Here is a 16,342-nt window from a genome sequence, read left to right on the forward strand (position 1 = left end):
ATCGTTTACAGAGTGGATATACAACAGCAATCGCATCTCGAGGATGAGGTAAGTAACATTATATAACTTCGAATGAAATTCAATTTCTTGAGTTATTGAACATGAAATATTCTGTTCGATGCGATTAATATGCGATGTTATTTTCACATGTGGAACTTGTATGAACCTGCTGCTATGAAATTTAAAAATTAGGAATTCTCTAAGTTTACTATATATTATAGTGTAGATAGCTTCGGTGAATTTGTTTTTGAACAATTTTCGTAATTATTGCTTGAAACGTGTAAAAGTTTTAAATATATATATAACATCATGTATAGTCGGCCCCGCTTAATCGGATATCAACGATTCCAGCACACACTCTCCGTTTAAGCGGGGTATCCGAATATGCGGGAAACAATTCAATTGCCATTTTACAACGTTAATATGGTTTGTACTTAGAAAACTGATGAAGGATCAATATTAATTAATAAAGCTTCTCGAATAGATCAGACATCAAAAATGAAATGAAATTATATTTAAATACAAGGATCTGATCACAATATCCAAGATTTTTACTTTTCATTAGGGAAGTCAGCTCCCTCTATTAGCTTAACAAGGGCAAAAATGAAATAATCAAATGTACGTATTGAAGATTTAACTTGAAAACTTGAAGGAAACATCTACTCTCAAATACATTTATCTTAACCTAATAACATATTTTCCATTTATTTCAAATGGTTGACGTATGAAGCGTAATATTCGATTAAGTGGGGAAAAGTTGTTGAAATTATCATAACATTGTCTATAAGGGAGAAATTTTGGTGCTGCAAAAGTATTTTATTCGTTTAAGCGGAGCCAACGGTATTTAAATATGCCAATAATTTTTAATTTTATCATCCTAGTTATTTTAAATTTTCCAATTAAGATATTCTCACTTATATATATATATATATATATATATATAATATTTCATTCCGTTCTATTCAACAGGAATATGAAAGCACCAGGAACGTGTAAGTACAATATTACAATGCCTTCCAACTGAAAATATTCCGTTCGTGGATGCAAATGGTTTAACCTTTTGCGGTGGTAATGTCGAGGTGGACTCCACATAGGTCCGCATAAGAAGACAACGGTACTTCATTGTTACAACGGCCCTTTACGGTAGTAGGAAGTCCCCCCTCCCCCCCCCCCGAGAGTTCTTCTCAACAGAACTCATAATTTATGTAAAAACTGCAAAGGGAAAATTATCTACAGGAGCTTTCCTGATTGTGGGGGACGATGTGCTAAAGTGCGAACTGTGCCAACGAAGTGCCGAAGAAAACCTCTGGACAGAGCAAAGTTTTAGATATTGCAGACTCAATTCTGAATTCAATGGTTGCATTCGATGTTACGCATTCTCAATCGCTTTTGAGTTCAAAGTCATATAAAAAATAGGAAAAATAATTAATTTCGTATTAGTGTAAGAAACGACTACAATTATGAACGATTGATTATATTTCGCATTAAAAACAATTGATAAAGAATGGTTTTGATACCTCAATATAATTTTTACTAAACCAGATCGCCATCTATTACTTGTTTACATTAGAGTATAGCGTTTCACCATGTTAAAAGTATTTAACACCCTCGAGGCAGATAGTATAAATTCATGTTAATGTGTTTACAATAATGAGCTCATTTGAATAACGAAACGTTAGTTTTATGATCTTGAATGCAGGGATAGGAAGTAGCGTGGCCCTGGCTTACTTTTTTCTATCGCGTCACTCCGTTTACAGGGTCATATCGTGCTCAATGCTGTCTTAACGCATGAGCCTACCAGGACACGGCCCGGGGGCCTTAAGAGAGGAGGGGACTTCACAAAAATGAGAAATCGAATTTTCAATAATTCGCCAAGTATTAAGGGCCTCATAAAAATCACTTGGCGTGGGACCCATGACGCTCTTAAGGAATCCGAATACGTTGAAAACGTCATTTTAGAAGATATCGATTTTCATTTTTTATGAAACCCGGGTTTTTTTTCGTGATCCCCAAACAGACCTTGCTTTGTTTATATGACACTTAGAACTAAAGTCAAGTCCACTTTAGAGTTTTGCGCTTTTACATATAAGTAAACAGTGAATAAAAGCTTTAAACGCGTTTCACGAAATTCACTATTTTTCAAATTTCACCTGAGTTTGAATCATGATTCATAAAAATCTATTCATTTTATCTTCACGAAATTTTAATATAATTACCACATATTGTTAAAAGTTATAAAACCAAAATCTAAGGTCTGTCACCTGTATTTGTGTTTACTAGAATCACCCCCTCACTAAAGCACAATTTCTTTTTGTCAAAACGATGTGGTCACGGGTGATGTTTTAATCGCGATTCCAACCGATTCACGGTGATTGGGCTATAAAAAGTTTCACTTAAAAAAAAAGAAGTATCTAATCAACGCTGGTATTTGAATATCACTATCAGTAGTTTCAAAAGTTATCGCACTTTAAATAATCATAATAATTTAATTTATATGTATCTTTTGTTTCCTCTCTTTCAAAAGCTGTGCGTCGAATATCTTATTCGCGTTCCATAGAATGGAAGAAGTAACCAACAAGTACGTTGCAAAGTATGAGGTAAGAAATGGGGTTTTTGTGTATATGTGGGGTGTGTGTGTGTTCTAGTTTTTGAAACAATTTAGCATTGAGAGAGAGAGAAGTATGATTTTCCTCTTATCTCAGAAACTAGAGCCAAGTAATGAGATGAAGTTGGCATGTTGAGGTGGAATATTCGAGAATGATCTAAATACACATTATATACAAAATATATACAACGCCTCCTTATTTCATACAGTATTATGATTCAAACCCTACTTGTTTTGTGAAAATCGGTGTTTTCTTTTTTCAAAAAAAGTGACTCACCCGCATGTAGTCAGTTGCCTTAAATTACTTGCGAATTTACGAGATACCCGGTATGTACGCTTTATAATGACGTGCTCTACTGAACACTGCTCTACTGTACTTTAATATCGTTGTCAATTTCTTGGAGATTGTCGTCTTAATACTATTTTAATTATTATAAAAAAATTGTTTCATTAGAATTCAACATCTTTCCCAAAGAAAGTGTTTCGTTTTTTGTCAACTTTTACAGGGTTTCCCACAAAGGACTTCTTCATTTTAAAATGAAATAACTCTGAAAAACGGCGATCGAAAGAAAGATGAAACAAGTGGAATATTTATTTTGAAAGCCGTAAAAGAAAATCTGATGCAAAGGTTAGTTATAAATGTCGACGACAGTTAGCACTGGACACTAAAGTCGCACTACGGAGTCCAAGAAATGGACTATAAACTATCTTTTTTTTTTTTCAAACCGAGCACAACTCAGGTCTATCGCCATAGGCAATTTACTACCTAGTGAGTTGTGCTGGAAGTGTAAGTGCGTGTACCTAACAGTCTGAGTCCGTATCTAGTGTTGTGTATGATTTTTCAGAGTTGCCATCTATATCTCAGAAGTGAAGTGAGTGATGTGTAGTGACTGAATATTTGTACTGTTTGTAGGACTGTTGCTCTCTGTGGCGAGACTTTTTAACGGGGAGATCGGCTCGCATTTGCGCCTTGAAGTTGGAAACCACAGAAAACCAACTTCAGCCGACCACCACTGTGGTGACGGTGGGGCTCGAACCCGGGTCCCCGCGATAAACTATCATTTGCAAGCAGTCGGTGCAATCACATAAATCGATTAAAAATGTAATCTCAATCGATTAAAAATGTGCACCTTTCGCAGCACAGAGATGGCGCAAACGATCTTTACTGAAAGTTACTTTGTAGTTTTGGAACAATAAATCGCCTAGGTTGGAGGATTGACGAAGCACTTCGTGGTTCGTGCAAGATGAGACCCAAGTACACCGTATCACCAGGGTAATGATCTTTCTTGAAGAACACTCAGGCTGTTAGGCAATGCATTCAGCTATTTCAGATTTATTGAAACAAGCATGGATTGGCTTCCACAGTCATCCTATCTCATCCCCCGTAACTACTATCTGTGGGGCAAATTATTGAACGACGCTGTTTTCCCTGAACAATCCTGCAACACTGGACGAGCTTAAAGATTCGCTCTGTCAGGCATATGTGCGTTCATTTCCGTTGAGGCACAAACAGATGGTGACTGGAAATTTCTTTCTTCGTTTGCACCTTCTCTGTGCCGCGAAAGGTGCACATTTTGAATCGATTGTGACGTGATTGCAACGACTGCTTGCAAAGGACAGTTTATAGCCAATTTCTCTTCAAGTTGGTTTTCTGTAGTTAAAAAATTCGAGCCAATCTCCCCGTTAAAAAGTGTCGCCAAAGAAAGGAACAGGCCTACAACGGTACAAATATTCAAACATCCTAATTCATTCAGAGTTTGTAATGAAGATGGCAGCACTAAAAATTCAGACACAGCACTATATACGTTTTTAGACTATTAGGTACTCACACTACTGGCCTACTCAATTGGAAGAAAGCCCATTTCTCTGACTCCGTACTGCATGAACGTGACTCGGGGTCCTGTAGGTCTCACGCCAGGGCGTCCGATTCATTTTTATTTACCGTTTCACCGTCTCCGATTTATTCCATTTTAAAATCAAGGGCTCCTTTGCGGGACACCTTGTTTAGATACTGTGTCCGTAATTTTTCATTTTTCCTCTGCCAGGAAGTTGAACTATTCAGTTTCATCGGTGGTTATTTAGGGATGTGGCTCGGCTTGTCACTTGTCGCAGTCTGCGATGTCATAGAATTCTCATGCCTGGTTTTTAGATGGATACTCTGGAAATGCAGAGCGAGGCGTCAAGGAAGCCGTAAGACATACCCATCGCCGAATATCTACAACTACTATGATAACAACGGAAGACTTATTCATCTGTGATATGAATGAGATTATATGTCGATCGCCATCAGAATTTTTAATAAAAGTATTTAATGGATCTGAATGTTCATTTTTTTCCCTATATGTGTATTTTATTCCCGAATAGAAACCAAATTTTATCATTACTCCGTCCGTACTTGCCGTCTCGGGCTAGCCCTCCCCCCCCCCCCTTCGCTTGTGAATACGCCTCTGAATCAATGCTGTTTTTAAAAGCAACGTTAAAAATACCGGGGATATATTCGCTCACGCTGAGGCTTTAAATACATTTTGTAAGCGATACTTCCATTTGCTTGTAGTTCTATTAGATGCCTTAGCTGACCAGTGTTTGGAAAAAAAACTTACTCTATCAAGTCCAAAACTGTCGAAGACGTCCCAGATAGGGAGTATGGATATATTTTGGATGGAGGGTAAAAAAGGGAATGGAAGATGTCGTCAGAGGCGGAAACCTTAAAAACAAGTCTAAAAGGCCAAGATTATACTATAAAAGTTTCGTCACAGGTCCTTTTATAAAACTTGAAAAAAAAACCTATTATGTCTATTGGTTGCATTCGTTCAAAGAGCTTTTACAGACAGAGAAATCCTAGAAGATCTGTTCAAAGACATCTCTCCAGTTGCCGGATCCTCTCCTATACAAGAGTCGCAGCCTCCTAAGCAGCATACTCAACAGGATCAAGCACCTCGTTACGCTACGACTCATGCGGACCCCCAGATGACGACGACACCAGTTACTGCATGCCAAAACATATTACTCGTCCCGAAACAATAGCCAAAACCTCGGGAAAGACAGCTATACGGAGCATCCATCCTTCATATATATATCGACCGCCCAAAAAGAAGCCATTGTCACTCTGTGCCTCTGTGGTGGTCGAGTGGTTATAGTGACGGACTCGTGATGCGACGATCCGGGTTCCAACCCCACAGTGGTGGTCGGCTGAAGTTGGATTTCTGTGGTTCCCAACTTCAAGGCGCAAATGCGAGCCGATCTCCCCGATAAAAAGTCTAGCCACAGAGAGCAACAGTCCTATAACGATAAATCATTCAATCATAACACTTCACTCATAGTTAATGATACACATAACAAGAATTACAGAGAAACAAAAAACTTCACGTCAGGTTTCACTACACGTACACGCACATTCGCGCATGTACCGATTCGTTGGGGGTTCCGCGGGGGGTGTGTGGGCGGGGTGCATGTGTGGTGTAGCAGTAGTAGGTAGGGCCTCCAAAAATTAGCTCGGGGATCCATGATGTTCTTAAGTCAGCCACCTCGTTGGACAATTTGCCTGTTGTGGCGTTGTATTTGTATTTCTAAGAAGAAGAAGAGTAAGGAAACCGCATACAGCCAACCTCCTGACACACAACGCTCATCATATGCTTCGCCATCTACGCATGACACGAACCAGCATGCAAAAAATTCTCCTTATACTACAGCTATGACATCAATTCAAGATACACCGAAGTCTTCCAAGGCGAAAGGCCTTCTGTCCCAGATCTTCATAAAATATCCTCAGACGCACTCGCCAAAATATACTAAAGATGCTCACACGCATTCGACAGTTACCGCCTCATCACCAATACTCTCCGACGAGAGTGGATCTCTCTGTACCTAAAACCAAATCCAAGACCAAGCGCCTCCACAAGCATAAATTCATGGAACATACTGTCAACACGACGCAAGAAAAGGCTAAAACCAATAAAGCTAAGAAGAAAACCATCAAACAGAATATAGATCGTCCAACAGCTGATTCTTCAACGGGCTATTCATTACCGACCTACTATGAAGATAGTTTAAATGAATGTCCGGGCCTAAAATATGCCGTTAATCGCCCCAACGAATCGTCTGCAGTCACCAACGTAGTCGCTCCTCTCACCCAGCCAGCTACACCGACACCACAGGTTTATATGACCAAAAGAAGTTCCCTCTCTGGAAAAAGAATTACAAGATCGGCTTCAAAACTTCTACAGAAATGCGCTCATCATATTCCAGCTTTATCGCCCGCCACTAATTTGCCAATTTTGTCTCCTACGAAAGCCCTCCCTTCCTCCTTACTTAGCCCTGAAATCTATTCCTCGGATAATGACAATAGTGAACAGATCTTCACCTTCCATATTTTCGAACGCAACCGAAAATACTTGAACATCATGCACATGGCTACTGACATAAAAGAAATTCTTAACTCTTTTACTGGTGTTAGAGGAACCCCATCGTTCGAATACAACATACCTCTTAAACCCAGGAAAAGAGCCAACAAACTTCTAGACATAATCCTTAATTGGATTGAAGGACCCGGCCAACTGACAGATTCACATACGCAAACCAGCGGCATAGAACAATATGTGGGTAAACCTCAACGGGAAAATCTCACACGATCGACATCTTCTTCTTCTGCTGAACCGTCATCTATCCTTCCCGCTACTACTACTGCCAATAATTCTACATCTTCAGCGGCTTTATCTCTCAGCTCTTCTACAACATCTTTTGCTACACACACAACAGACTCACTTATAGAAGAGACAAAGCCGCTACTTCAAGATTGTCCTTCATCCCCTAAATCAACGGAGGAAGGCCATGGTTCTTCCTCGCTTGACAGCCCTCCGTCCGACATGTCTGCCTACGAAACAGTTGATGAGGCGACGCTGGACTCTGACTCCGACTTCTTCACAGTCACCAGGGGAAAAGCCAAAAAGAAGAAGGAAATATCTTCCCGCAGAAATATTTTCCCAGAAAATATCTTCACGGAAATATCTTCCTCGCTTGACAGCCCTCCGTCCGACATGTCTGCCTACGAAACAGTTGATGAGGCGACGCTGGACTCTGACTCCGACTTCATCTCAGTTACCAGGGGAAAAGCCAAAAAGAAGAAGGAAATATCTTCCCGCAGAAATATTTTCCCAGAAAATATCTTCACGGAAATATCTTCCTCGCTTGACAGCCCTCCGTCCGACATGTCTGCCTACGAAACAGTTGATGAGGCGACGCTGGACTCTGACTCCGACTTCATCACAGTTACCAGGCGAAAAACCAAAAAGAAGAAGGAAATATCTTCCCGCAGAGTTCGATTCGTTCTATCTCCTATACATGCCCTTCCTACGGGTCCAAAGCAAGCTCTTGATCATCCCAACCGCAATCTCCAATCTTCATCTCGACATACACATCGGCATACTCTACAGGAGGACCCGGACGGGAGGAACACCGCCAGTGGAGCCCTGCCCCATCGATGGGACCCTGGAAGTACGAAGAGAATCACTTGGAGCCCACGGGTTGGAACGAGGGTTCTTGAGCGCACAGCCAACGAGAAAGTACCCAACATCAACGAAAGACTCAGGGTAATGGCTGGCATCTCCGATGTCACACAACAGGTAAGAACATACGCCACGGTCATATCCAACGGGGAGAAGATAAATACAATACTGGTATACCCAAAGTACCCGGAAGATCTTGGTCTTTTGGCACCCGTCATCACTCGGCACGGGAATAGGTGAATCACAGGCCGGGATCCGGTCGATACAGAAGGGAATTGCAGTGGACTTCAGAAGCATAAAAAACGCACAATCATTCAAGGTGGAATTGTCCACAGACAGAAACCTCCGCGAAGTCATGACGGCACGGCCTCCCAGGACCAAGAGGACTGCAATTCTTCTGAGAGACATTCCAGCCGCTACACGCAAGGAAAATATAGTCACGGCTCTCAAAAAAGCGCTAGACTTGGCAGGAAAGGACATTGTGATCAAGTCGCAGCTCAAAGCGAGAATTGCGGGGGGAGTGCATCAAATTGTGGAAGTAACAAAAAACAGGACACTAGAGGCAGCGCTGAAAAAAGGGGTGGTCACTACTAATAAGTGGCAATCGAAAATTCGGAGCTTCATCTCGTCCCCACGCTGTTTGAGGTGCCAAGCCATGGGCCACCGGGCCACGCAATTCACAAGCCCGGCGAGATGCGCCGATAGGCACGGAGCGAAGGACTGCCCAGGCGGAAGAGAATTACAATTGTCCAGATCAATCACGACAGTGGAAGATGTCAGGGACCGTACTGGAACCTACCCATCGATTAGAACTGCCACGTTCAGAAGAAAGGTGAGGCCCCAGTGAGGAGCACCTAACAAAAATTAGGCGCCCAAGACACCCTAAAGTTATTACAAAGATATGGAAACGGATGGCACCACAACGGTGCCTACAGCAGATAGGTGTCAGGAAACCTGACGTACAGTTGACATCCAGACACCAGTAGCCCAGCCTCAAGGACTCAAGTTTCTGCAATTCAATGCAGATAAGGCCGGACGAACCACATACCTACTAGAGCAACAAGTAGCGACTAATCAAGTAGATGTCCTCCTCATCCAGGAAACCCTTGCCGAGATCAGAGAGGTAGTTCTCAGCCAGTGGGGAGAACCAACGATAATCGGTACCGATTTGAACGGCCACCACTCAGACTGGAATTACAGGGAGGATGACGAGTGAGGTAGGTCGATCCGTAATCTGACGATGGAGCTGCAAGTGGCCAGCAGGGGCAATGTAGTACCGACCTACGAGCACAATGAGAAGAGGGGGTGGCCGGACCAGACGTTCTGGAAGGACTCCGGAGAACTGGAAAGATGGCATGTCGGAGATGAAGTCACCCATGGTTCTCACAAATATATCCACTTCCAGTGGCGTACGGAAGGTCTTGTACCCCCAAAACCCAGGTATAGCTCGTCCATCAGGAGACTGGAAAAATTTGTCAAGAGGGTGGCGGCCCAGATCCCTAAGCTCCTGCGAAGGATCATGAGAGCGGACAACGGAGAAACTCTCGACGAAGCCGCTGAAAAGGTCCTAGACTGCTTCAGAGAAATGGCGGACAAGACTCTGACATGGAAAGAACCACCAACCAAGAAAGTGGCACCTTGGTGGACGCAGCAACTCGAAACAGAGAGGAAGCACCTGCGAGCCAGACACAGGCGATGGAAGAGGGCGAAAGAAGAACCCAAGACAACCAGGTGCATCGAATTCAAGAAACACCAGGCACAGTACGCAAAGATGCTCAGGAAAGCGAAGACTGAAGGATGGCGTCAGTACTGTGAAAAGGCCACAGGTGCTTTCGACAACGTCTACAGAGTGACGGCCAAGAGAAGAGAATACACGGACCAGCTCATCAAGAGAGAAGAAGACCAGACGATGGAAGAGGCCATAGCCAGGCAACTCAGAACCCTGTACCCGACTGACGAGGCGGAGCTGGGAAGAGAAGCAGACGAGGAGGAAGAAAGGGGTCAGAACCAGCAAGAACCCCTTATTGGCCCGATGGAACCGGACATCACCCAGAAGGAAGTACAGCGGTCGCTGAGCAGGACAGGTAACAAGAAGGCTTCGGGCCCGGACGGGCTTACCGTGCCCATATTGAAGGCGATTAATGGCAAGCACCCGGAGCTCCTGACCACGCTTTACAACAAGTGTCTGGAGCTGCGGAGATTTCCCAATGTCTTCAAGAGGGGAAAGGTTATTCTGATCCTAAAGCAAGGAAAGCCAGTGGACGACATAAAGTCGTATCGTCCAATCACCCTGCTCCCACACGCCGGAAAGATTCTAGAAAGGATCCTAGTCCAGAGGGTGATGTACCATTTGGAGAGACACCAATACTTGCACCAGAACCAATATGGTTTTAGAATGGGAAGATCGGCGGACAAAGCACTCTGTGACGTTGTCGACAACATCAAGGAAGCCAGGACACAAGGAAAGCACGTGGCGCTGGTGTCCATCGACATCAAGGGCGCATTCGATGCACTTCGGTACACCAACCTGAGAAAGATCTTTGCCCAGATTCCCGCACCACAAAATCTAACACAGACTTTGATGCACCTCCTGAAAGACAGGAAAGTGGGCATGGAGCTGGGAGGTGAGCTCGTGGAACATGACTAAACGAGAGGTAGTCCGCAGGGCTCGTGCTCGGGCCCCCTTATGTGGAACGTCACGGTGGACGGCCTACTTAAACAGTCCTGGGAAGAGGGAGTACGAGTCCAGGCCTTTGCGGACGACATACTCATAGTCATGGCCACAGAGAAATGGAAAGAAATGGAAGGAAAGGCCACCAGGACTGTGGATCAGATGGCCAACTGCCTACACAACAACGATCTGGAGCCGGCAGTCGAAAAGAGTTCTTATCTGTGGTACAGTTCAAGAATCAAGAGACCCAAGATAAGGATGAAGGGAACCAGGATCCCATGGAAGAAGACGATGAAATATCTTGGGGTCACTCTGGACAAAGACCTGGACTGGATATCACACGTAAAAACCCAGGGAGCCAAGGCGAACGCTAACCTTCAAACATTGGCGAGCATGGCAGGCCGAAGATGGGGACTAACGCAGAAGCTCAGAAGGATATTGTACGACCAGGTGGCTATCAAGATAATAACATACGGAACTGCTGCGTGGTACCAGGACCCATCAGAGAAGCTCAAAAGGCAGCTGGACAGCCTGCAGGAAGGTTTCCTGCACCTTCTCACAAGACGTCAAAAGCAGCCATGCAGGCCATCGCAGTAGTTCCCCCACTGAGTCTTCAGACGGAGTATATGGCCAAAGCAGCCATGGTGACAAGACTCAAGAGGAACATCAGTCTGGGGGAGGCCCAATACCAGTGGAGTGAGCTAGAGCAGAGAAGGATAGGCTGGGATGTGCACCCCGCCACCGACATCCAGGAGAGCTAGATCATCACCCTGGAAGAAACGGGCCCTATCTCATACGAAGGAACCACCATATTCACAGACGATTCTAAAACCCAGGATGGAACGGGTGCTGCCTTCGTGAGATACGAGGATGACGTAGTAACCCAGGAGTGGAAGCAGAGGATATTGACAGTTTGCATGATTTTCCAGGCGGAGCTCTTCTCTCTAAGAGAAGCTGTAAGCAGCTTGGAAAACACAACGACCCAGTCCAAAGTATACACAGACAGCCGATCCAGCCTGGAAGCCATAAGAGACGCCCTCACGAGACACGAGGACGCCAGGACCGTCCGCAGGGCTCTATTAAAAAATCAAAACATCCAATTGAACTGGGTTCGTGGCCATGTCGGAGAGAAAGGGAACGAGGAGGTGGACCGATTGGCCAAGGCAGCAACCTTGAGCCGTACGATCCTCCTGGAAAAGAAGATTCCAGCAGCGACTGCAAAAAGTATAATAAAGATTCACATCCTTGGAGAGTGGCAGAAATTCTGGGACCACCCCGCCACACACGGGAAGTTAATCCATAGGGTCCTACCCAAAATACAGTGGAGAGAGAGATCTTGGAGCAGAGAGAAGACGATATTCTTCTCGGGCCACGGGCCGTTCCCCACCCACTTCCTCCGCTTCGGAATCTCAAACAATGACAAGTGCCTGTGTGGAGGAGTCAGAAGCCCATTGCATTACGCAACAGAGTGCGAAAAGACCTCAGAGTTCCACCTGGTTAAGCCGCTCCCTCAGTTGGAGCATGAATGGTTCAAAAGGATGGAGAGAGATGGAAAAGCCCTGGAAACCATCAGGAACCTGGTTAAATTCCTAGAGGCCAACCAGGAACATCTCCACAAGAGGGATGAGACCATCCAGACTCCACATGAAACGCAACAACTGAGGAGGAGCGAAAGACTGAGAGCAAGGGCAGAAGACAGCGTCGATAGGGTACTCTCCCAGGAAATAGAAGAATTAGAAGACGAAGAATACGACACAGAGGGAGAGCAATCGGAGAGAGAAGAAGCGGTCGAAATATGGGAAGACTCTGACTTCAAATAGGATGATCCAATGAAAGAGTAATCAAGAAACAAAGTCCCAACGATCAGTGTTTAAACTGTGAAGCACCCAACCAAAAGCTGAGGAGCTTTTGAATAATCGAACAATCCCCTCCCCTCATGCTGAAAGGACCTGGCACCTGGTCGGACCAATGTCATACGAAGGGCTCACACTGGCCAACAAGCCAACGAGGGAAGACGTGGTCCAGGACCTGGCCTGGCCACAGCGGAGGGGTCACCCGAGCCAACAAGCCAACGAGGGAAGACGCGTGGTCTAGGACCTGGCCTGGACACGGCGGAGGGCTCACCCGAGCCAACAAGCCAATGAGGGAAAACATGGTTCAGGACCTGGCGCTTGGGCACAGAGTGGAACAGGGGGCTCGGGCTCAATAAAGCTGGAAAGGACATCAGAAGAGCTCATCGGAATAAATTGTATATTGTATAATAGAAATATTTAAATCTGTATATACTTTTTTTTTTTAATAATGTGTTTTTATATTCAATGTTCATGTATTTTATATTTTATATGCATAATAAAGCACCCGACATCGCCCAGCCCCCTCATCCGGGCAATGGCTAAAATTGACAATGGTCGATAGAGCCTGGGCGGTGCACGAAATGAAATGAAAGAGCTTTTACAGTATAATCCTGGCCAAAGTCTCATAGAAGGGTGAGGAGAAAAAGAGTGAAAAGAATTAGTTAAGACTTTTTGGCGAGTCTATTTTGAGGGGGAAGAAACCAGCTGTAAAAGAGTTAATAATAATAATAATAATAATAATAACATAATTATGGGAAAAGGTCCTATTAAAAAAAAAACAAAAAAACTAACATCCTTACACAAGATACCATATATTGGGATGCCTAGCTTCCGGCACGAGGGCAAAATGCGGCCTTCCAAGGGGTTCCATCCGGCCAGTGGAAGGTGTTCCGGTAGAAAAGTATCATTATACACAGGTAGATGAATAAATAGGCTGATAATATTTCCTTCATAAAAATACGGGAAATCGGTGCTCGTACGAGAGAGAGTCAGGGCATAGGGAATTATCCCCAAAACAAACTATCAAATGGAAATAAAGTTCCCAAATACAACAAAAATAATTTTCAAGGGCAAGTGAAAACAAAAAAAGCAACTTATATGTTTGACAAATATGTGTTAGATGAATATATTTATAAGTTATTACTATTATATACGGGGTGGTTATAAAAAAACTATCCCGACATATGGGCCCCTAACTATGTTACCATTCACAGAAACTGAATGGAATTTTGGCATAAGGTATTTTGAGGTATGCGCTCAAGAACGATATGGAAAACAACAGTGTCACTCTAACAGTTACGGTTACAGTGAGAAAATTTCGAAAATATCAAATGGCAACACCAAGTTTTTTGTATTGGAATGCGATCTCCATACTGAAAAACACTAAATAGCGTTGGAATGGCACCCGTAGCACGAAAATCCCCGGAGCTAGGCAAGGAAAAAAGTAAAAAGGACTTTGCCGTGCATCAGAGCATTAATGTTCGTTTCATTCGTCACACCGTTTCTTCGATCCCAGCCTGATTAGTCCTCCACAAGGTCATGTGGAAAATTTGTGAAACACAATAAAATGCTTTATTTTATGCTGCTTCTCTGTCTTTATTGGTTGTCCTCACTTTTAGCCTATCTACCGCCGGTGATTTCCGTGCTACAGTTGCCGTTGGAACGTGTTTAGGGTTTTTCACAATGGAGATCACATTCCAATACAAAAAACTTGGTGTTGCCATTTGATATTTTCGAAATTTTCTCACTGTAACCGTAACTGTTAGAGTGACACTGTTGTTTTCCATATCATTCTTGAGCGCATACCTTAAAATACCTTATGCCAAAATTTCATTCAGTTTCTGTGAATGGTATGATAGTTAGGGGCCCATATGTCGGGATAGTTTTTTTATAATCACCCCGTATTTAGAAACACGTATGGCGTTCATGTCTCTTTTGCCAGTCACTCTACCAGAGCTGCAGCTCATATTTTTGGTGGCGTGTGCCAATTTAACAAGGAGCTTCATCTCAACCAGTACACAAAAGGTTATCGGTGCATAAGTACAGGGTGGCCAAAAAGTTTCTAGAAAATTAAAAAATGCATAAAAACCGGAAAAATAACCGGAATAAAAAACGATTTGCAGGGTTAGCATCGCTAGGTCACGGAAATGTTTTTGACAGGGGAAACCCCCCCCCTCAAAACACAGCCGATAGGTGGCACTGACGTACACAAGTCAAAGAAAAGTGTATCGATACGGTCCATCCAATCTGTCGGAACTGAAAGAATCGATCCACCGAGAGGTGTCATGTATACATCCGTACCAGCTGCACTCTGCCGTTGATGGGTTTGTGACTCGCCTACAATGTGTTATCCCCTGTGGTGGTGGTGGTCACGTGGAACACATACTGCTGTAATAAACGATTCGGAGGCATTCTGTTCGTTATTTGCGTATCTTTTCTTTGACTTGTGTACGTCAGCGCCATCTATTGGCTGTTTTTGAGGGATTTTTTTCCCCTTTCTTAAAAAAATTTCCCCGTTACCTAGCGATGCTAACCCTGCAAACCGTTTTTCCTTTCGGTTATTTTTCCGGTTTTTATGCATTTCTAAAATTTTTATGGACTTCTTGCCCACCCTGTATTAATAATTTCCATTTTTTCATGATAAAAACTTTAGTATTAACTTTCTGAAATTATCACCGCAAGAAAGAAACAGATATTCGAATATAAACATTTCTATACATGTATGTTACAAGCGTTTTCCGGTCTTTTACCCCAACTCGTGGTAAAACCTAGGATTTACCAAGTCGTTTGGTATATATATACATTCAAAAGTGTCGAAAAATCCAAATAAAATTGAGGGAAATTATGAAAATATGCATCTAAAAATACCGAAATATGTTATGCAATACACAAAAATATTCTTTGAAATTAATTTCTCCAATATGCTTTATAGATCTTTTATGCTTTATGCCTTTATAGGTTTTGTATAAGATTTCTGAAAAATTTACGTGAAATGCAAAAAAAAATATGCACTTAAAAATGCTGAATTTTCCCTAAACACTAAACATGAAAAAAAAGCCATGAACAAAAAGCGGGAAAAAATATTCATATTAAAGCAATGAAGTATGACCAAAACAAAGAGGAAAAAAATTCACAAAATGAGTATATTTAAAAGAAATATGCGTAAAAATTTAAGAACATGTGCATTTAGAAGTGCAAAAATATGTACTTTTTTAAAAAGGCCTAAAAATAAGCTCTAAACAAACACTGCTCAATCGTGAAATATTTTCATGAAGAAATTCGAAGGAAAACAAATTGAAAATAATCTTGAAAACATCAATATAATGTGATTGATAGAACAAAATTCTAAAAATATGCACTTATTCTAAAATTTTATGCATTTATATGCATCAACTATAAAAAAGTGCTGAAATATGCAATTGCATATGCACTTATGCATTTACATATAATCCGGGCTCTAATGATAAGAATGAAGAATACAAAGGAAATATAACATTTTAGAAAGAGTTTTGAACCGTGTATTACAGTATGATCCGTCAATTTGCGCTTAAAATGCCTTGATAAATAGAAAAGAAAAACAATATAAAATAGGAGAAAAAAGATCCAATTTTCATAGTAATTATAAGTTTGCAAGCAAAATATTTTATTCCTCAGTTATTGTTCTTCACTTTTAGCGTGCTTTAACCTCAGATATAATTTCATTCACTGCGAA

Source organism: Pholcus phalangioides, unplaced genomic scaffold (assembly GCF_987345545.1).
Source record: "Pholcus phalangioides strain wild (caught in Gottingen) unplaced genomic scaffold, Ppha-v1.0 ptg000008l_1, whole genome shotgun sequence".
In the NCBI taxonomy this organism is placed as follows: Eukaryota; Metazoa; Arthropoda; class Arachnida; order Araneae; family Pholcidae; genus Pholcus; species Pholcus phalangioides.